The following is a 19,695-nucleotide window of genomic DNA, read 5'->3' as shown; positions in this document are numbered from 1 at the left end:
TCAAATTGAATTCTTGAGAATAAAAATGTTTCTTTTAAACATTTTCAAGATGTTTTATTACCAATGCTTTAACTCAACATAAGGTAATGTTAATTTATCTGAAGACTAGCTACAAAACTATTCAAAGAAATACAGAGGGGAAAAAAGAGACTGAATAAATAACAAGTAGAGCATCAATGAAATATGAAACATGTATTGGGGACAGAGAAGAGAAAAAATATCTGAAAAAAATAGTGGAAAATATTTTCCAAATTTGATGACAATTATAAACCCACAAATCCAAGAATCCCAACAAAATTAAAGCAAAAGAAACATGAAGAAAAACACACCAAGATACCTTGTAATGAAACTGCTCAAAAATCAATGATGAAGAGCAAAACCTTAAAAGCATCCAGAGAATGAGGAAACATTACAGACAGAGGAGCAAGGACACACAGACAACAGGCTTCTCACACAGAACCCTACAGCCTTTATTGCAAGAAGCATTGAAAGCATCTTTAAGGAAAAGGGAAATGATACCAAATGAAAATCTATATCTCAATAAAATAATGAAGAAAATTAAAGGTTATTAAAATATGTATATTATTAATATTCCTTTAAAATATAATTGAGGTAAAAATAATGCATTCTGGTCTTTGTAACAAGTGAATATCTAAAATATACTGCAAAATAGCATAATGACAGAAGACAAATATAAGTACACTAAAGAATGACTTTATATCTCAAGGTTATACCTGGACACTTGAGAGTATTCTTGGACAAGTTAAAGATATATAATATAAACCTTAATGCAGGTGGGTGGTTTTCAAGATGTTGGCATAGAGGAGGTCGGTCGCTTTCCTGGCTGCTAGGCATAAAACTAAGAAAGCAGACAGGTACCTTCTCAGCAAGGTGTGGTGGGGAGGCTTTACTGGAATTTAAAACTAGACATTCAGAGCAGATCAGGGACTCAGGAGGTTATATATAATAAAATGAGGAAGAAATCTCCAGTGGCACAGCTACTGCCATGTCAGGCTGGAAATACCAACCAGAGTCGTCCCTCCACAAGCAAAGAACAGGGATAAGGGAATTAAGGAATCCACATTTTTAGAAAGCCTGAGGCATGTTTGGGTATGGAACATTTAGAGGTCAAAGATACAGCCCAGCCACACTGAAAGGCATGTTGCACAATATCCTTCTGCAGGAAAGAAGCCTCCATCTCTCCAGGCTGCATGTGGAGGACAAAGGAAGGAACCATTTTGCAGCCACAGAGTGGGGGGTTCTGTAGCTGAGGAAGTTGATTCCTGGAAAATCCAAGGTTGTCCTGAAATACAGGCCAAATAAACACACACTTCATGATACAGAGTGTGCTTAAGGGACCAGGAGAAAATCAAATGTGAAAAGGAGTTTATAGAAACCCACTAGACTGTACCCCTCCCCCTCTGCAATCTGTCTGCTTGCAGGACTGGCTGGGAGAGATGCACTGGCCTGGAATTCAAAAGGGCAAAGGTGAGAGATATTGAGTTTGGAGACAAAACCCAAGACCAGGAAACATGGTCTGAAGGTAACAAGGTAGTGTGACATAGCCACACCAATGTTTATAGCAACTATCTCCATTCACAATAGCTAAACTATGGAACCAACCTAGGAACCCTGCAATGATGAATGAATAAAGAAAATGTGATATATATACAGAATGAAATATTACTCAGCCTTAAAGAAGAATGAAATTATGGCATTTGTCAGTAAATGGATAGAAGTAGAGAATATCATGCTAAGTGAAAGAGCCAATCCCAAAAAACCAAGGGTCAAATGTTCTCTCTGATACGCAGATGCTGACTCACAATAGGCTGGGGTGGGCAAGAGGAGTGGTGGTTCACCAGATTGGATGGGGGGAATGAGGGGCAGGGATGGCAAATGGAATAGGAAAGATAGTAGAATGACTCAGACATTGCTCTCCCATGTTCATACATGAATACATGACCAATATAACTCCACCACATGTATAAGAAAGGGAAGTTATATTCCATACATTATGATACGTCAAAATACATTCCACCTACTTGCATAACTAAAAAGAACAAATAATTTTTAAAAATTTAACGCAACCACTAAAACAAAACAAAGAGTAATAGCTGAAAGTCAAAAAAAGAAGACAGAATTTTTAAAAACACTCCATTAACATAAAAGGATAGAAAATCACAGATTAAAGAAATATAAAACAAAAGCCAAGAGTGTAGCTCTAAACACAATAAAATCAATAATGAAATTTATGTGATTAAGTGATACTTTTTTTCTTAAAATGTATATTATAGATTGAGAGCCCTACAATGTCTATGGGAAAACTATTTTTATGTAAAGAAAAATAGTTTAAAAGTAAAAGAATAGATTTCAAAATATTTCATATTAATACAAATCAAAAGGAAGCTGGCACAGCGGACCATAAGATTAGCATGTGAGGACTATATTAAAAATCACATGAAGTAGATTTCAGTGCAACAATGTGAGTTACTATGTAATAAAAATGATAAATTAATCAAAAAGATAAATTTATCAAGAAGAACAATAACAATTCTAGACCTAAAATTGGGTTTCAAAATAAATAAAGAAAAATATTAACATAACAAGAAAAAATTCCAAAATCCACTAATTTAGTCTGAGATTTCAACATACCTCTCTGTTAGTAATTGACAGATGAGGTGGAAATAATATCAAAATATAGAAAAGTTGGAAAACACTGACACCAAATAACCTAATAGACATTCATGAACTACCTTGTACAATAATGGAGGAAAGCATTGTTTTCACATGTATATGAAACATACCAAGATCAACCATATTGTGGGCTAGAAAACAGGTCCTACAATATCTTGTGAGATGAAGTTCATATCAACTGTTTTCTCTTACCACAACTGAATGTAATTAGAAATAAACCAATAGGGGAAAGATACCTGACAAACTTATATATATTTTCAAACAAAGTGCCAAGACACCAAAAGTGAAGCTAGAAACTATATTGACTATAATAAAACACATCACAGTAAATTTGATGGGATGAAGCTAAAGTCTAAATACAGAATGAAACTAATAGTACTATAAGTTTATTTCTTTTTTTTTTCTTTTTTTTTTATTGTAAACAAATGGGATACATGTTGTTTCTCTGTTTGTACATGGCATAAAGGCATACCATTTGTGTAATCATGAATTTACATAGAGTAATGTTGTTTGATTCATTCTGTTATTTTTTCCCTTCCCCCCACCCCTCCCACCCCTCTTTACCCTCTACACAGTACTTCCTTCCTCCATACTTGCCCCCCTCCCTAACCCTAACTCTAAACCTAACACTAACCCTTCCCTCCCCCCCCATTATGTGTCATCCTCCACTTATTAGTGATATCATTCATCCTTTGGCTTTTTGAGATTGGCTTATCTCACTTAGCATGATATTCTCCAATTTCATCCATTTGCCTGCAAATGCCATAATTTTATCATTCTTTATGGCTGAGTAATATTCCATTGTATATATATACCACAGTTTCTTTATCCACTCATCGATTGAAGGGCATCTAGGTTGGTTCCACAGTCTGGCTATTGTGAATTGAGCAGCTATGAACATTGATGTGGCTGTATCTCTGTAGTATGCTGATTTTAAGTCCTTTCGGTATAGGCCAAGGAGTGGGATACCTGGGTCAAATGGCGGGTCCATTCCAAGTTTTCTAAGGAATCTCCACACTGCTTTCCAGAGTGGCTGCACTAATTTGCAGCCCCACCAGCAATGTATGAGTGTACCTTTCTCCCCACATCCTCACCAACACCTGTTGTTGCTCGTATTCTTGATAATCGCCATTCTAATTGGGGTGAGATGGAATCTTAGGGTGGTTTTGATTTGCATTTCTCTTATTACTAGAGATGCTGAACATTTTTCCATATGTTTGTTGATTGCTTGTAGATCTTCTTCTGTGAAGTGTCTATTCATTTCCTTAGCCCATTTATCGACTGGATTATTTGAATTCTTGGAGTAAAGTTTTTTGAGTTCTTTATATATTCTGGAGATTAGTGCTCTATCTGAAGTATGATTGGCAAAGATATTCTCCCATTCTGTAGGCTCTTTCTTCGCATTGCTGATAGTTTCCTTTGCTGAGAGAAAGCTTTTTAGTTTGAATCTATCCCAGTGGTTGATTCTAGCTTTTATTTCTTGTGCTATGGGAGTCCTGTTAAGGAAGTCTGATCCTAGACCAACAAGGTGAAGATTTGGACCTACTTTTTCTTCTATAATCTGCAGGGTCTCTGGTCTGATTCCGAGGTCCTTAATCCATTTTGAGTTTAGTTTCGTGCATGGTGAGAGATATGGGTTTAGTTTCATTCTGTTGCATATGGATTTCCAATTCTCCCAGCACCATTTGTTGAAGAGGCTATCTTTTCTCCATTGCATATTTTTGGCACCTTTGTCTAGTATGAGAAAATTGTATTTATTTGGGTTTGTGTCCGTGTCCTCTATTCTATACCATTGATCTACCTTTCTATTTTGGTACCAATACCATGCCGTTTTTGTTACTATTGCTTTGTAGTAGAGTTGAAGATCTGGTATTGCAATACCCCCTGTTTCACTCTTCCTGCTAAGGATTGCTTTAGCTATTCTGGGTTTCTTATTCTTCCAGATGAATTTCATAATTGCTTGCTCTATTTCTGTAAGGTACATCATTGGGATTTTAATTGGAATTGCATTGAATTTGTATAGCACTTTAGGTAGTATGGCCATTTTGACAATATTAATTCTTCCTATCCAAGAACATGGAAGATCTTTCCATCTTCTAAGGTGTTCTTTACTTTCTTTCTTTAGTGTTGTATAGTTCTCATTGTAGAGGTCTTTCACCTCTTTTGTGAGATTGATTCCCAAGTATTTTATTTTTTTCGAGGCTATTGTGAATGGGGTAGTTTTCCTAATTTCTCTTTCTGAAGATTCATCACTTATGCATAAAAATGCGTTGGATTTATGGGCATTGATCTTGTAACCTGCTACTTTACTGAATTCACTTATGAGTTCTAAGAGTTTTCTGGTGGAATTTCCAGGTTCCTCTAAATATATAATCATGTCATCAGCGAACAGGGATAGTTTGAGTTCTTCTTTCCCAATTCGTATCCCTTTAATCTCTTTGGTTTGTCTAATTGCTCTGGCCAGAGTCTCAAGAACGATGTTGAATAGAAGTGGTGAAAGAGGGCATCCCTGCCTTGTTCCAGTTTTTAGGGGGAATGCTTTCAGTTTTTCACCATTTAGAATGATATTAGCCATGGGCTTAGCACAAATGGCCTTTACAATGTTAAGGAATGTTCCCACTATCCCTATTTTTTCTAGTGTTTTGATCATGAAGGGGTGCTGTATTTTATCAAATGGTTTTTCTGCATCTATTGAAATAATCATGTGATTCTTGACTTTAAGTCTATTAATGTGGTGAATTACGTTTATTGATTTCCTGATGTTGAACCAACCTTGCATCCCTGGGATGAAACCCACTTGATCATGGTGCACTATCTTTATAATATGTTTTTGTATGCGATTTGCTAAAATTTTGTTGAGAATTTTTGCATCGATGTTCATTAAGGATATTGGTCTGAAATTTTCTTTCCTTGATGAGTCTCTGTCTGGTTTAGGTATCAGGGTGATATTGGCTTCATAGAATGAGTTTGGGAGGGTTCCCTCCTCTTCTATTTTATGGAATACTTTGAGAAGTATTGGAATGAGCTCTTCTTTAAAGGTTTTGTAGAACTCGGCTGAGAACCCATCTGGTCCCGGACTTTTCTTTGTTGGTAGGCTTTTGATGACTTCTTCTATCTCAGTACTTGAAATTGGTCTATTTAAATTGTTTATGTCCTCCTCGTTCCGTTTAGGCAATTCATATGTCTCTAGAAACCTGTTGATGCCTTCAAAATTTTCTATTTTGTTGGAGTATAGATTTTCAAAATAGCTTCTAATTATGTTTTGTATTTCAATCCTGTCTGTTGTGATATTTCCTTGTTCATTCCGAATTTTAGTGATTTGGATTTTCTCTCGTCTTCTCTTTGTTTTTGTGGCTAAAGGTTTATCAATTTTGTTTATTTTTTCGAAGAACCAACTATTTATTTTGTCAATTTTTTGTATTGTTTCTTTTGTTTCAATTTCATTGATTTCAGCTCTGAGTTTAACTATTTCCTGTCTTCTACTACTTTTGGTGCTGTTCTGTTCTTCTTTTTCTAGGGCTTTGAGCTGTAGTGTTAGGTCGTTTATTTGTTGAGTTTTACTTCTTTTATTAAATGTGCTCCATGAAATAAATTTCCCTCTAAGTACTGCTTTCATAGTGTCCCAGAGATTTTGATATGATGTTTCTTTGTTCTCATTTACCTCTAAGAATTTTTTAATTTCCTTCCTAATATCTTCTGTTATCCATTCATCATATAATAGCATATTGTTTAATCTCCAGATGTTGGAATAGTTTCTGTGTTTTACTCTTTCATTTATTTCTAACTTCAATCCATTATGATCTGATAGAATACATGCTAGTGTCTCTATCTTCTTGTATTTGCTAACATTAGCTTTGTGGCATAATATATGGTCTATTTTAGAGAAGGATCCATGTGCTGCTGAGAAGAAAGTGTATTCGCTCTTGGTTGGATGGTATATTCTATAAATGTCCGTTAAGTCTATATTATTGATTGTGTTATTGAGATCTATGGTTTCTTTGTTCAATTTTTGTCTGGAAGATCTGTCCAGTGGTGAGAGAGGCGTGTTAAAATCACCTAGTATTATTGTGTTATGGTCTATTTGGTTTCTGAAATTGAGAAGGATTTGTTTGACATACATGGATGAGCCACTGTTTGGGGCATAGATGTTTATGATTGTTATATCTTGCTGATTTATGCTTCCCTTAAGCAGTATGAAATGACCTTCTTTATCCCTTCTGACTAACTTTGGCTTGAAGTCCACATTATCGGAAATGAGGATGGATACTCCAGCTTTTTTGCTGAGTCCATGTGCATGGTATGTTTTTCCCCCTCCTTTCACCTTTAGTCTATGGGTATCTTTTTCTATGAGGTGAGTCTCTTGCAGGCAACATATTGTTGGATCTTTCTGTTTAATCCAGTCTGCCAGTCTATGTCTTTTGATTGATGAATTCAGGCCATTAACATTCAGGGTTATTATAGAGATACGATTTGGTTTCCCGGTCATTTGGTTCATTTTTTAAATTTTATTTATTTATTTGTTTGACACAACTTGTTTCCTCCTTTATTTGACAATTCCTTTAGGATAGTTCCTCCCTTTGCTGATTTGCTTCTTTGTTTTTCATCTCTTCCTCATGGAATATTTTGCTGAGAATGTTCTGTAATGCTGGCTTTCTTTTTGTAAATTCTTTTAGCTTTTGTTTATCATGGAAGGATTTTATTTCATTGTCAAACTTGAAGGTAAGTTTTGCTGGGTATAAGATTCTTGGTTGGCATCCATTTTCTTTCAGGGCTTGAAAAATGTTGTTCCAGGCCCTTCTAGCTTTTAGGGTCTGGATTGAAAAATCTGCTGATATCCTTATTGGTTTCCCCCTGAATGTAATTTGGTTCTTTTCTCTCACAGCCTTTAAAATTCTGTCTTTATTTTGTATGTTAGGTATTTTCATTATAATGTGCCTTGGTGTGGGTCTGTTGTAATTTTGTGTATTTGGAGTCCTATAAGCCTCTTGAACTTGATTTTCCATTTCATTCTTCAGATTTGGGAAATTTTCTGATATTATTTCATTGAATAGGTTGTTCATTCCTTTGGCTTGTTTCTCTAGGCCTTCCTCAATCCCAATAATTCTTAAATTTGGCCTTTTCATGATATCCCATAGTTCTTGTAGATTCTGTTCATGATTTCTTACCATCTTCTCTGTTTGTTCAACTTTGTTTTCAAGGTTAAATATTTTGTCTTCAATGTCTGAGGTTCTGTCTTCCAGGTGTTCTATCCTATTGGATATGCTTTCTATGGAGTTCTTAATTTGGTTCATTGTTTCCTTCATGTCAAGGATTTCTGTTTGGATTTTTTTCAATATCTCTAACTCTTTATTGAAATGGTCTTTTGCTTCCTGTATTTGCTCTTTTAACTGTCGATTGGTGCGATCATTCAATGCTTGCATTTGCTCTTTCATCTCATCGTTTGCTTCTCTGATCATTTTAATTATGTACATTCTGAACTCCTTTTCTGTCATTTCTTCTCCCATGCTGTCACTGGGTTTTATTGATGTAACATCTAGATTTGTTTGCAGCATTTTCTTTCCTTGTTTTCTCATATTGTTCAGGTATCAGAGGACCGCTGAGATATTGCAGATTTCCTCTATTGACTTACAATGTCCCTGAAGATTTCTATATATATCCCCCCTTAGCCTTCAGTAGGCTGAAGTCTTGGAGGAAGTTGATAATGCGGTGCTCCACAAGGAAGCTGCCTCTCTAGGAGTGGTGGCCTTCAGGTGGGGTATAATCCCTGCTAGTGGGCAGAGGTGCCTCCACTTGTTGACCAGTGGTCATCCCAAGGGGACCTAGGCTGTGGGCTGAGGCAAGGCCTGTTTGGGCCTGAGTCTCTAGTTTTACCATCCTTGTGGGGAAACCTCACCCGGCAGGGAAAACTCACCCGGTGGGGAGGTCTCGCTGGTCAGTTCCCTCCTAGAGGTTCCCCTCAATTTACAGCTACCGCCTGGTCTGGGCTGCCTTCCTCTGCAAAGTTCCCAGGGGCCCGGCCCTACCTCCTGGGCCTGGGAGCCTCACCCTTTGCAGATGACTCTCCTTAGGCTGCCCTTCCTCAGAGAATCTGCCCGCAGGCCTGGAACCCTCGCTCCACCCTAAGCCTGTCTCTGTGCGGCTCTTCCACCAAGAGGCCTCCCAGATCCTGGGACCCTGCTCTGCACCCAATTGCCCGGCTATGCGGCCCCTCCTCTGAGCAGCCACCTGGGGCCCTGTACAATCGCTCTGAATCCCAGAGACCCGCCACACGCCTCTTCCTCCAGACAGCCGCCCAGTATTCCGGTGCGGTCACTAGGAGTCCAAGAAACTCACTGCGTGCCTCCACCTCCACCAACCACCCGTAGCCCTGGGCAATCAATCACTCCGAGTCGAAGTGACTCTCCCTGTTCCTCCTCCTTCTCCAGATAACCCCCGGGGTGTTCAGGAGCGGTCGCTCTGAGTGGCTCTGAGTCCACGTGACCCGCAGCACAGGTCCTCTGGGCAACCGCCCCGAGCTCTGGTGCGGCCACTCAAGACCAAGCGTCCCACCACGCTTCTCCTCCAGGCAGCCCCCCTGTGTTCAGGAGCTGTCCCTTTAAGTCCAAACAACTCACCACTCGCCTTCTCCTCTGAGCAGCCGCCTGGAGCGCTAATGCAGTCACTGGGAGTCGACACGACCCGCCGCGCTTCTCCTCCTCCTCCTACTCCTCCAGGCAGGCCCCGGTGTTCAGAAGTGGTCTGAGTCCAAACAGCTCGCCACGCAGCCCCTTCTCTGGCAACCACCTGTAGCTCTGGTGTAGTCACCCCGAATCCAAGCTGCCGCGCTCCTCTTCCTCCTCCTCGTCCTCAGGGCAGGCCCCGGTGTTCAGAAGCGTCGTTCTGAGTCCAAACAGCTCGCCGCGCAGCTTCTCCTCTGGCAACCGCCTGTAGCTCTGGTGCAGTCACTCTGAATCCAAGTGGCCACGCTCCTCCTCCTCCTCCTCAGGGCAGGCCCCGGTGTCCTGAGTCCACACAGCTCTCCTCGCCACTCTTCCCCTGGGCAGCCGCCGGAGCCCCAGTGGTTGCTCCGAGTCCCAGCGCTGTGCCGAGCGGCCTCCTTTACAGCGCTCCCAGCTGTCCGAGTTCCTAAGTTTATTTCTTAAAGAAGAAATGGAACAACTTCCAAACTCCACCTCCTTCTTGGGGAAATAGGAAAAGAAGAGCTAATCAAATTTATAGGAAGCAAAAGAACGGGAAAAGTACATATAGGGAAAATATCAATGCAATAAAAAAACAGAAGGATAATTTACTGATTGATGAAATAAAAGCTTGTATTTCCAAGAAAAATCAATAAAAATGATAGCCTCTAGGCTAACTGCTAAGGAAGAAAAAGAAGAATTAGGTTAACAATATCAGGAATGAGAACAAGAACATAATGTCAGATTCTACAAATAGTAAAATAGTAAATGAATATTAATAGGCCTATGATTAATAAAACTCACAAACTTAGATGAAATGAATAGGCTTCTTGAAAGAAAAAAAATTTTTAAATCAATTCCCTAAAAGAGATCATCTAAATAATTCTATTCTTATTTTGAAATGTGAATTCGAGTTCATCAAAAAGAAAACTTGAGGACCAGATAACTTCACTGAAAAAATTTACCAAATATTTAAGAAATGACAGCATTCTTCACAAACTTTCCAGAGAAAAACAAAGGAGAAGTATAATTGTCAAATCATTTTTATAAGCCAGTAATAAACTAATACTAAAATAATACAAATACTTTTGAAAAAAGAAAAAAAACTGCATACCAAAATTCCTCATAAAGATTTCGTTTTAATTAGCTTTTGTGTTGCTGTGACCAAAATATCCCATAAGAACAACTTAGAGGAGGTGTTTTAGTTAGCTTTTTTACCTCTGTGATCAAAAGACTCAACAAGAACAAATTTAGAGGAAGAAAAGTTTACATGGGGGCTCACAGTTTTAGAAATCTCAGTCCATAGACAACCAGGTTCATTTCTTGGGACATAAAATTAGGCAGAAATCATGGCAGAAGATTGTGGCTAAGGAAAACAATTGGGTATATGGCACCCAGGAAGCAGAGAAAGAATGCTCTGCTCAACATGGACAAAGCATGTCTCCAGTCATATCCTCCTTACCTACTGTTACCACCTAGTTAATCCTTATCAGTGGATCAGTGATTGGGTTAAGGTTCTCATAACCAATCATTTCACCTCTAAACCCTTTTGTATTGACTCACACATGAACTTTTGGGGGACACCTCACTCTAAACCACAACAGGAGGGAATGTTTACTTAGGGCTCATGGTTTCAGAAGAATCCCCCCCCACACACACACACAAAGTGTAGATCAATAATTAATAAAGGAGTTTAGAAAAACAGCAATACACAAACTTTTGTCATTCCAACAATGATCATATTTGGATATTTAAACCCAAATATGGCATTAAAATGACATTCAAGTATATTACACGTACAGGTATATATTTGATAAAACGTATGCAGTTTTTATAAACTAAAAATGAAGTACACTATACTCATCAGGTCAACTCTCCTCAGATGAATCTATAAATTCAATACAACGCCAGCTAAAATCTCTGTGGAATTTTAAAAAAATTTCTGTGGAAGTGCAAAAGACCTGGAATAGCTCAATAGCTCTGAAAATAACAACAAAATTGAAGGACTCACATTACCTCATTTCAAGGATTATTAACCCTTATTTCAAGGATTATTTTAAGGATTATTAATCCAGACACTGAGGTATTGGTACAAAGATACATAATGAGACTGATAAACTAGAAAAGGAAGTCCAGAAATAGACCCATGCATAGACCATAAGACTTTTCAAAAAAGTATTGTAGGAATACTTAGTATTCCCTGATTTAGCAAAGATCTCTTAGTTTTCAAAAAAAAAAACAAACAACTTTTAAATCTTTGTTGTAAGTGGCTAGTAAATTACTAAAGTATAATATTACTAATAATAATTTTAGTACTATCAAAAATAATTTTCAATTGTCATAATGGTAGTATTATTTGTTTAATTCTTGGATCTCTTGATGTATTCAAAATGTCAAGTTGAACATATTTTCTGAAATAAAAAAATATCATTTTAATAAATATTGGCCTTCATATAGCTTTACAAATAGATGAAGAAAATTAGTAATTATGTTTTTAGGTGAATATAAGTTCAATTCTGTGTTATTACACATCTAGATTATCCTCAGATAGTGAAAAATTCTAACCAAAATAAACTTAATAAATAGTAAATCCTATATTACTACAAAATCATTCAATTTTTCAGAAATATCACTTAATAAGAAGGCAACAAGGGCTGGGAAGATAGCTCAGTTGGTAGAGTGCTTGCTTTGTAAGCACAAGGCCATGAGTTCGATCCCCAGCACCAAAAAAAAAAAAAAAAAAAAAAAAAAACAAGGCAATATCTTGATTTATGTTCTTTCATATGGACAAACAACTGAATTTCAAGAAGGAGAGTCCCCAAATTTCATCTTTTGCAAATTAAGGAAAGGAAATACAAAGAAGAAAAGGAAGGAAACTGGTCAATGTTAGGCACTCTGTCTGCAAGGGACCAAGCTGGATTCAATATGATGCTTCATTGAATCATAAAATCAAATCAGTGATAAATGAACATTTTAAGTTTAATGAAACTTTAGAACATTGGTCATGTTCCAAAATCTGTTGACAAAGGAGCAGTTGTTGTTTCTTTCTGCTGTATTTCTAATGCCTTGCATTGTTTCAGATTTGCAATAATGCTCAATAATTTTTTTCTTAAATAAACGTAATCATGCTCCATATTTCCCAAGCGTTTTATTTCTCACTATGAGCATTAGAATGAGAGATAAATTGTGTCCATACAGTATTATATTCAAGAGAAGATAGAAGTCTCAGTGGATAGCTATCTGGCCACAGGCACAAAGATTCCTAAAATCAGAAATGTAGAGAAAGCCACTTGTTCTAAGTTCTTGTCATCAATTTCAAAAGAAATTGATTTTTTAAAGGATACCTATTTTGTATCAGGCTCAATGACGACCTCACATTAATCAAGCTTGTGAAAGTCTAACCTATAAAACAGATTGCTAATGCATTAATTCAAACGAAACAGAACTTCGAAAGGTCAGGAATATCCTTGTCAGCTGGTCAGTACATCCCCATCACAGTAATAAAGTCTTTATGGGAGGTAGGTGTCAGAATATTGCTTGGTGAGCAAGGACAATTAGGGAGATTATCATAATGGTTAGTGTTATCAGGTTATGACAGTCTGAGGCAGCCATCAGAGATATGTCCTTCTCTTTGTAAGGCCCTGAAATTACTTCTATCCATTCTTGCTATTTTATTATCATTTCTGTAGACTCTATATTGAACTTCTACATTCATTTACATATTTTTATTTCTTTTTCAAAATACTAAAACAGCATGGATTGGATTATGTCTTCCTTGTACATCAATTGTATTTTAATAATGCCTTCTGAAGTTTATACCCTAAGTTCCTTGACTAAATTTCAGCAACACCTTATCCATTCTGGTTTCATTCAGCAAAGTACTTTCCCATGGCTATGTACTGTGTCTTAATTTGGAGTTACTGGTTATCGTTTTTGCAGAAATCCTGATTTTGTGTGTCACTGTTTCAACTCCTGTTACTTTAAATTATCACACAACCACGATATACTAGTTATCATGAATCTCTGTGCGTAGTGTATGTTTTAGTAGAGCAAAGCGATTTGAAATGTACAAAAACAGAAGTATAAAATTGAGCAGAATAGTTAATGTGTTGAGCTATATTTTTCTACAAGCATAATCTATGTATCTACACTTGGTATATATAGTTAAGAAATGAGATATGTATCACAACTTAAAATACTTCTACTAAACACTTTGATAGTGTGCAGACCCAGTAAATTTTTATGCAAAGAATAACCAAAAGTATAAGTTATTTATTTTTGATGTTTAAAATTTTTATTTGCTAACATTAAACTATAAAAATAACAGCCTCTGATGAGTAATGTGCTGGTTTTGTTGTCTTTTAAAATCATCTTTATGTAAAAATAACAAATCTTCAAGCAAAATACAGTCCTCTTTCTGTTACTCTGAAACCACAACTTTAACAAATTTTGATTGGATGAAAAGCATTTTATTACGAATCACTTTTAAAATATCAAATTCAAATTGTAAATAATTATTTTTCTGTCAACTCAATATTCACAGATTGTACATATGGCTAGCAAGAGTATGTAGAAATAGAAAATTTTATTGCTTCTTAACTTTTATTTTAGTTATTAATTATATCTCTATTATAATTATTTATTGTTACTCAGAAATGTGAATTACAATAATCTTTTTAATAATATGATATGGAAGTATCTATTAAAATTTAAAATGTGCATTATTTTGACCTATCAATCCCACATCTAGAAATATGCCCCTGAGAAATTAAATCATCAGTGTATTAGAATACATGTACAATGAAGTTCACTGGATATATTGGTTTATTTTTAACAATAACAACCTGAAAGTTATCTAGTACATCAAAGATACATAATATCTTAGAACTCTCTTAAAAGCATAAGCTATATCTGTAAATAGTGACATAGTAAAATATGTAAAATACAGGTTGCTGTGCACTGATTCTAATTTGTTAAAATAAGGGGAGATTTGATTAAATATATACAAACACATGTGTACACTTAAATGATTCTTGGGTTGAGTGAAGGATTAAGGATGATATCTATCAAAATGTTAGTGTAATTATTCATTAGATTAGGAGGGACAAGACAGTATAAATTATTAACTGTCATTAACTGTCTCTGTATTGATCAGTTTTTTGCAATGGCAATTTTTTTAAGTTAAAAAGATTAAAGGGCTAATAAATCCAGGTGTTGCATACTTTGGGTTTTCATTTTTATTTTCCATTCATTCTTGGATTTAGTCTTACTTGGTACTATTTTATGGCAACTCTAAACCATTGCTAAACCTTCTTATTGATCATTTGCAAATCACTCCCAAATATACAAAAGTTCTATAAGTTTTGTTGTCTTGTTGCTTTTGGGGTAGAGGTTGTTTCTCTGATTATTCAACACTATTTTCACCTCTTCTGTCTCTACTTACCAAGATATACTTACTGGCTGGGAAAGGCAGGAATAGATATTTGGAGTATTTCTTTTGGAGGATGTAGGGGTAATATATAAAAAGTCGAGTTGAAGATATAGCCCAACTTGGCTTTAAGGCACTCACCTTGATGTTCAATTCAAAGTTCTGAAAAGGATACCTAAATCTAGTCCTTATAGACTGGTTTTGGACTTAATTATGTTTCAACAAAATTTGTATGTTGGAATCCTAAACCCTACTGTGACTACACTTGTAAATGGGGTCTTTAGAGTAGTAATTAAGGTTAAATAAGCTTTCTCTTTCTTTTCTACACCTTCACAGAGGAATGTCATGTGAGCACACAATGATAATTTCTGCTGTTTAAGTCACCCAGCAGTAGGGTTTGGATAGGAAGTGTACCGCCCCCGACCCCCGACAAAGACACATGTGTTGAAGGCTTGTTCCCCAAGGAAAAATTGTTCAAGAGGTGGGTTTTAGGGGAGTGATTGGATCATGAGAACTCTGACCTCATCAGTAGATTAATCCATTGATGGATTAATAATTTGATGACATTAAAGGGAGGTAGTGGAAACTTTAAGAGGTGGGGTTGACCTGGAGGAAGTAATCACTGGGGGCATGCCTTGGAGTGGTGTTCTTGTTCTCAGTCCCTTCTTCATCTCTCCCCACTTCCTGGTTATGATGAGTTCCACAGCTTTGCTCCACCATTCCCTTCTACCATGATGTCTGCCTTACCTTAAGCCCAAAGCAATGGAGACAGCTGACCATGGATTGAAACCTCCATAAATGTGAGCCAAAATAAATCTTTTCTCATTTAAGCTGTTCATGTCAAGTATTTTTGGTCACAGTGATGAAAAGCTGACTAACACACCCAATCTGTGCAATTCCTTTATAGCAGCCCAAGAAGACTAATACAAGGTTGAAATTGCTTCTTGAGACATAGCCTACCATAAATGTTGTGGTAGTACTAGAATTTCATTAATCTTGTGTTGACAAGAAGCCAGAAGATGCAAATAAGTGAAAATACTAGATATTATTTTTATACAAGATTAGAGCCACTATTTATGATTTTCAAAGAGACTTGTAAGATAATTTCTCAATTAATGCAATATTAAATTGATTAGCATAAGAAGACTAAATAACTTTAGAAAACTCAGTTGTTTCTGTCTTCCATAAACCAGGGTTAATTGAAGGATATATGATTATGTGGCATGCTTCCTAGTATCAAGAAGAATTATACAATTCTACAAGGGTAGAAGTCAAAGAGGAGACACCTTATATTTAAAAGTAATATGAATATGAGCTATTTTTACTCAAAATATTTATGAAACAAATGTTTACGATCTCCCCACATTTACAATTCCCCAGTTCTCCAACACTAACTGAATTTCTCACCATTTAACTCAAATCTGACATTAATTGCCCAGAGTAAGCATCAGACTCCCAGGGTTTTAGGGATCTGTCCCATAAGACTGTTCTCATGTTGGACACTAGTCATGAGTGTTGAGAACCCAGGGTACCCCTGCAGTACATGAAGATAAGGAATATCAGGAATTGGTGATGGAAGTAACAAGTAATTAAAAACAATTAACAACCTCAGAACAGTTTCAATAATGGGGATTGGAGCTTGTTTTACTAATCTTCTTTAATTAACTATTTGCAAATACTGCTGCAAATAACATACCAGGAAAGAGACTTTATACAAAGGAATATAGGAATGAGACTTTATACATTTATACAACAGACTAAATCTAACAAAGGGCACAGATGAATGGAACACTATATATGACCTGTATTGCAATCTACAATCATTTTAAAATCAAATTCTTTTGCCTTTCCTGTTAATCTAGTCACTCCTTTAGCAACCTGTTTCTCATAGACAGTTACTAAATTCACACAGGTGTGATCAGAAAGTTCCTTGCGTTAGACTGTCCCTTCCTGAATATTTCTTGTCCTTGGTTTTCTATAACACCGATGTATGGACATCCTGCTTGGAAATTGCATAAATTCCAAATACATGGAAAAGATAATGCCTGTGGGGGGAAAAATTCCTTGATCCTGGTTGTCTTCTAGAAGTTAACAAAGATAAGGAAACATTTTTGCCTAAGACCTCCAGAAAGGAAGGCAGCACTTCTCTTGATTATAATGCAGTGAGACGCCAGACTCATGATCTACAAAACTATGATGTAATGTCTGTGCTGCTTTAACGCACTAAGTTCATGAACACTCATTACAGCAGCAAGAGAAAACTAATGTGCCACTTTCCCTACTTGTTTAATGATAATTTCCCTGATCATTTCCCCTCTATAAGAATGAAATTACTTTCATCACCTCGATTTCAGGGTAACATTTCAGTTGCTACAACCAAGCAATACAGGCCCTTCACAGTCTAAGTCTACCCCATTTTTCTATCTTTACTCTGTTTATTTTTTAATTCCAACCCAACAAGTTTGGCAATGCACTTATCAATGACATCTTTAGAATGTTCAGAATGTAAGCTTCTCATAGCAAGGATTTTTCTCTTTTCAATCATCAATGTGTACTCCTTGCCATGAATATTACCTGGAATTAGGAGGTAGTAAGTTGACCTTTACTTCAGGGAAAACACGATTGAATTTCTTCTCCTATCTTATAATATTCTCTGTGCATAATTTTCTCTCAATTACTGCATATTAAAATGATAGCAAAACTTTAAAACTCAGAACAAATTCAATCTTGTACATGAAACTTGGCACCTCATACCAATTTTTTTCTTCTGAAATTTAATATCTATTTCTTGCATTATACTATGATACTATTCACATACATTTTGGATCTATGTCTCTTTTTTCCTTTGTAATCAAACTTAATGTACATATATAAAGAAGATCACATGAAATGGTTAAGAAATTTATTCTTACAATTTATAGCATTAGAGAACATATAAGGGGGTAGGAGGGGTTAGCATTAGGGTTAGGGTTAGGTTTAGGGTTAGGGATAAGGAGGGTGGTAAAAATGGAGGAAGGAAGGACTGTATAGAGGGAAAAGAGGGGTGGGAGGGGTGGGGGGAAGGGAAAAAATAACAGAATGAATCAAACAAGATTGCCCTATGTAAATTTATGATTTTTAATTAAAATTTTTAAAAAAAGAATGAATGAACTGTACTCCTGGCTTATAATCAGGAAATATGGGTTTTACTCCTACTTCTACTAAATAAGTGTGAGGGTTGGACCAGTCAGTTAAATTTTTTTATCCACACACATGCACACACAAAGCACATACATACATGAACTTATTAATATAGATGAGTGATTTTGAAACCAGTTGCTTTACATTAGTGAATCATGTAATCCAGATGTTTCCTCTAACTTCTATAATTCTTAAAATATGTGCAGTACTATTATTTTGGAAGTAGTATTATTTTTTAAATGACTACTTCATTTCACAAGTAGGCTGTATAGCCCTTGAAATTCTGCTTCAAACATACTCTCTGTGGTTTTAATATTATTCTTTTTGCATGAGTATTAGTGGATAGTTTGCTTGACCACGCAACACTATTGCAAAAAATCTAAAGAAACCATAATAATATAGCCAGGAATTAAGCAGAAAAGCACACCTAGTAAGAGATATATATGGATAATAATGATAAGGAATTAGCTAATAAAATGGTGGGGACCAGCTAAGCAGTTCAAAATTCAGAAAATAGGCATCCAGAAAGGAAAGACCCTTTTCAAGAAGAGTGGAGCCCCTCAGGCACCAACCATAGCCATTGTCCATAGGCAGCAAAGACCTGATGCCCTGTATCCTTCCTCTCTCTTCTTCTATTTGTATCTTTTTAAAATTCAACTGATTAAGCCAGATACACCCAGAATATACAGGATAATCTCTCTTACATCTTCCTTAATTAAAGTCAACTAAGTAGGGATTTTAATTATATCTGCAAATTCCTGTCACAGAAATTCTTAGATTTATTTTTGATTGAATAAATGGGGGCTGTAAACTAGTTAACATGTCAAAGAAGCTATCACAATAAATATAATCCAGCTTTCAAATGAGTGAAATTTAAAACCCTAAAATATAGTTAATTTGCACACTAAAATAATATTAAACTTCCTTAAAATGTCCTTCATTTTTTAGAGTGTTTTTACTGGATATAAAATTCTTGGTTGGCATCCATGTTCTTTCAGAGCTTGAAATATATTGTTCCAGGCCCTTTTAGCTTTTAGGGTCTGGGTTAAGGAATCTGCTGATATCCTTATTGGTTTCCTCTTATATGTAATCTGACACTCACAGCCTTTAAAATCCTATCTTTATTTTGTTTGTGAGGTATTTTCATTATAATGTGCCTTGGTGTGGATCTGTTATAATTTTGTGCATTTGATGTTCTATAAGCCTCTTGTATTTCATTTTCCATTTCATTCTTCAGGTTTGGGAAATTTTCTGATGTTATTTCATTGAACAGGTTGTTCATTCCTTTGGTTTGTATATCAAAATAAAAATTTATGGGGATGAAGCTCAATGGTAGAGCACACCTAGGTTCCATTCCCACTACCACAAAAATAAAAATTAAAAATTATATATATATGTGTATATATATATATATATATTTGTATATCTCAAATTTGGCAATTGAACTATTCAGAACTCTTTAACAGATAAAAGATGGTCTTCTATCTAACTCCAATGAGTGCATGTTTTTTCAATTTCCAGAGAGCAGGAAGGAACTGAAGTCCTAGAAGTTGCAATGAGTTCCTTCCAGGTCATATTAACTTTTCATGGCTACGTGTAGGAATTCAAATTCCCTCTAATTAAATTGTGCCTGAATTTGAATTTAGAAAATGCTTTGAAAGAAAAATTTTCTTTCTACACTTATGTTCTCCAGGAAGAGCTTGGTGATTTCATCTT

Source organism: Sciurus vulgaris (genome assembly GCF_902686455.1).
Source record: "Sciurus vulgaris genome assembly, chromosome: 7".
In the NCBI taxonomy this organism is placed as follows: Eukaryota; Metazoa; Chordata; class Mammalia; order Rodentia; family Sciuridae; genus Sciurus; species Sciurus vulgaris.
The sequence above is the reverse complement of the archived record's forward strand: the minus strand, read 5'-3'. Positions refer to the sequence as shown.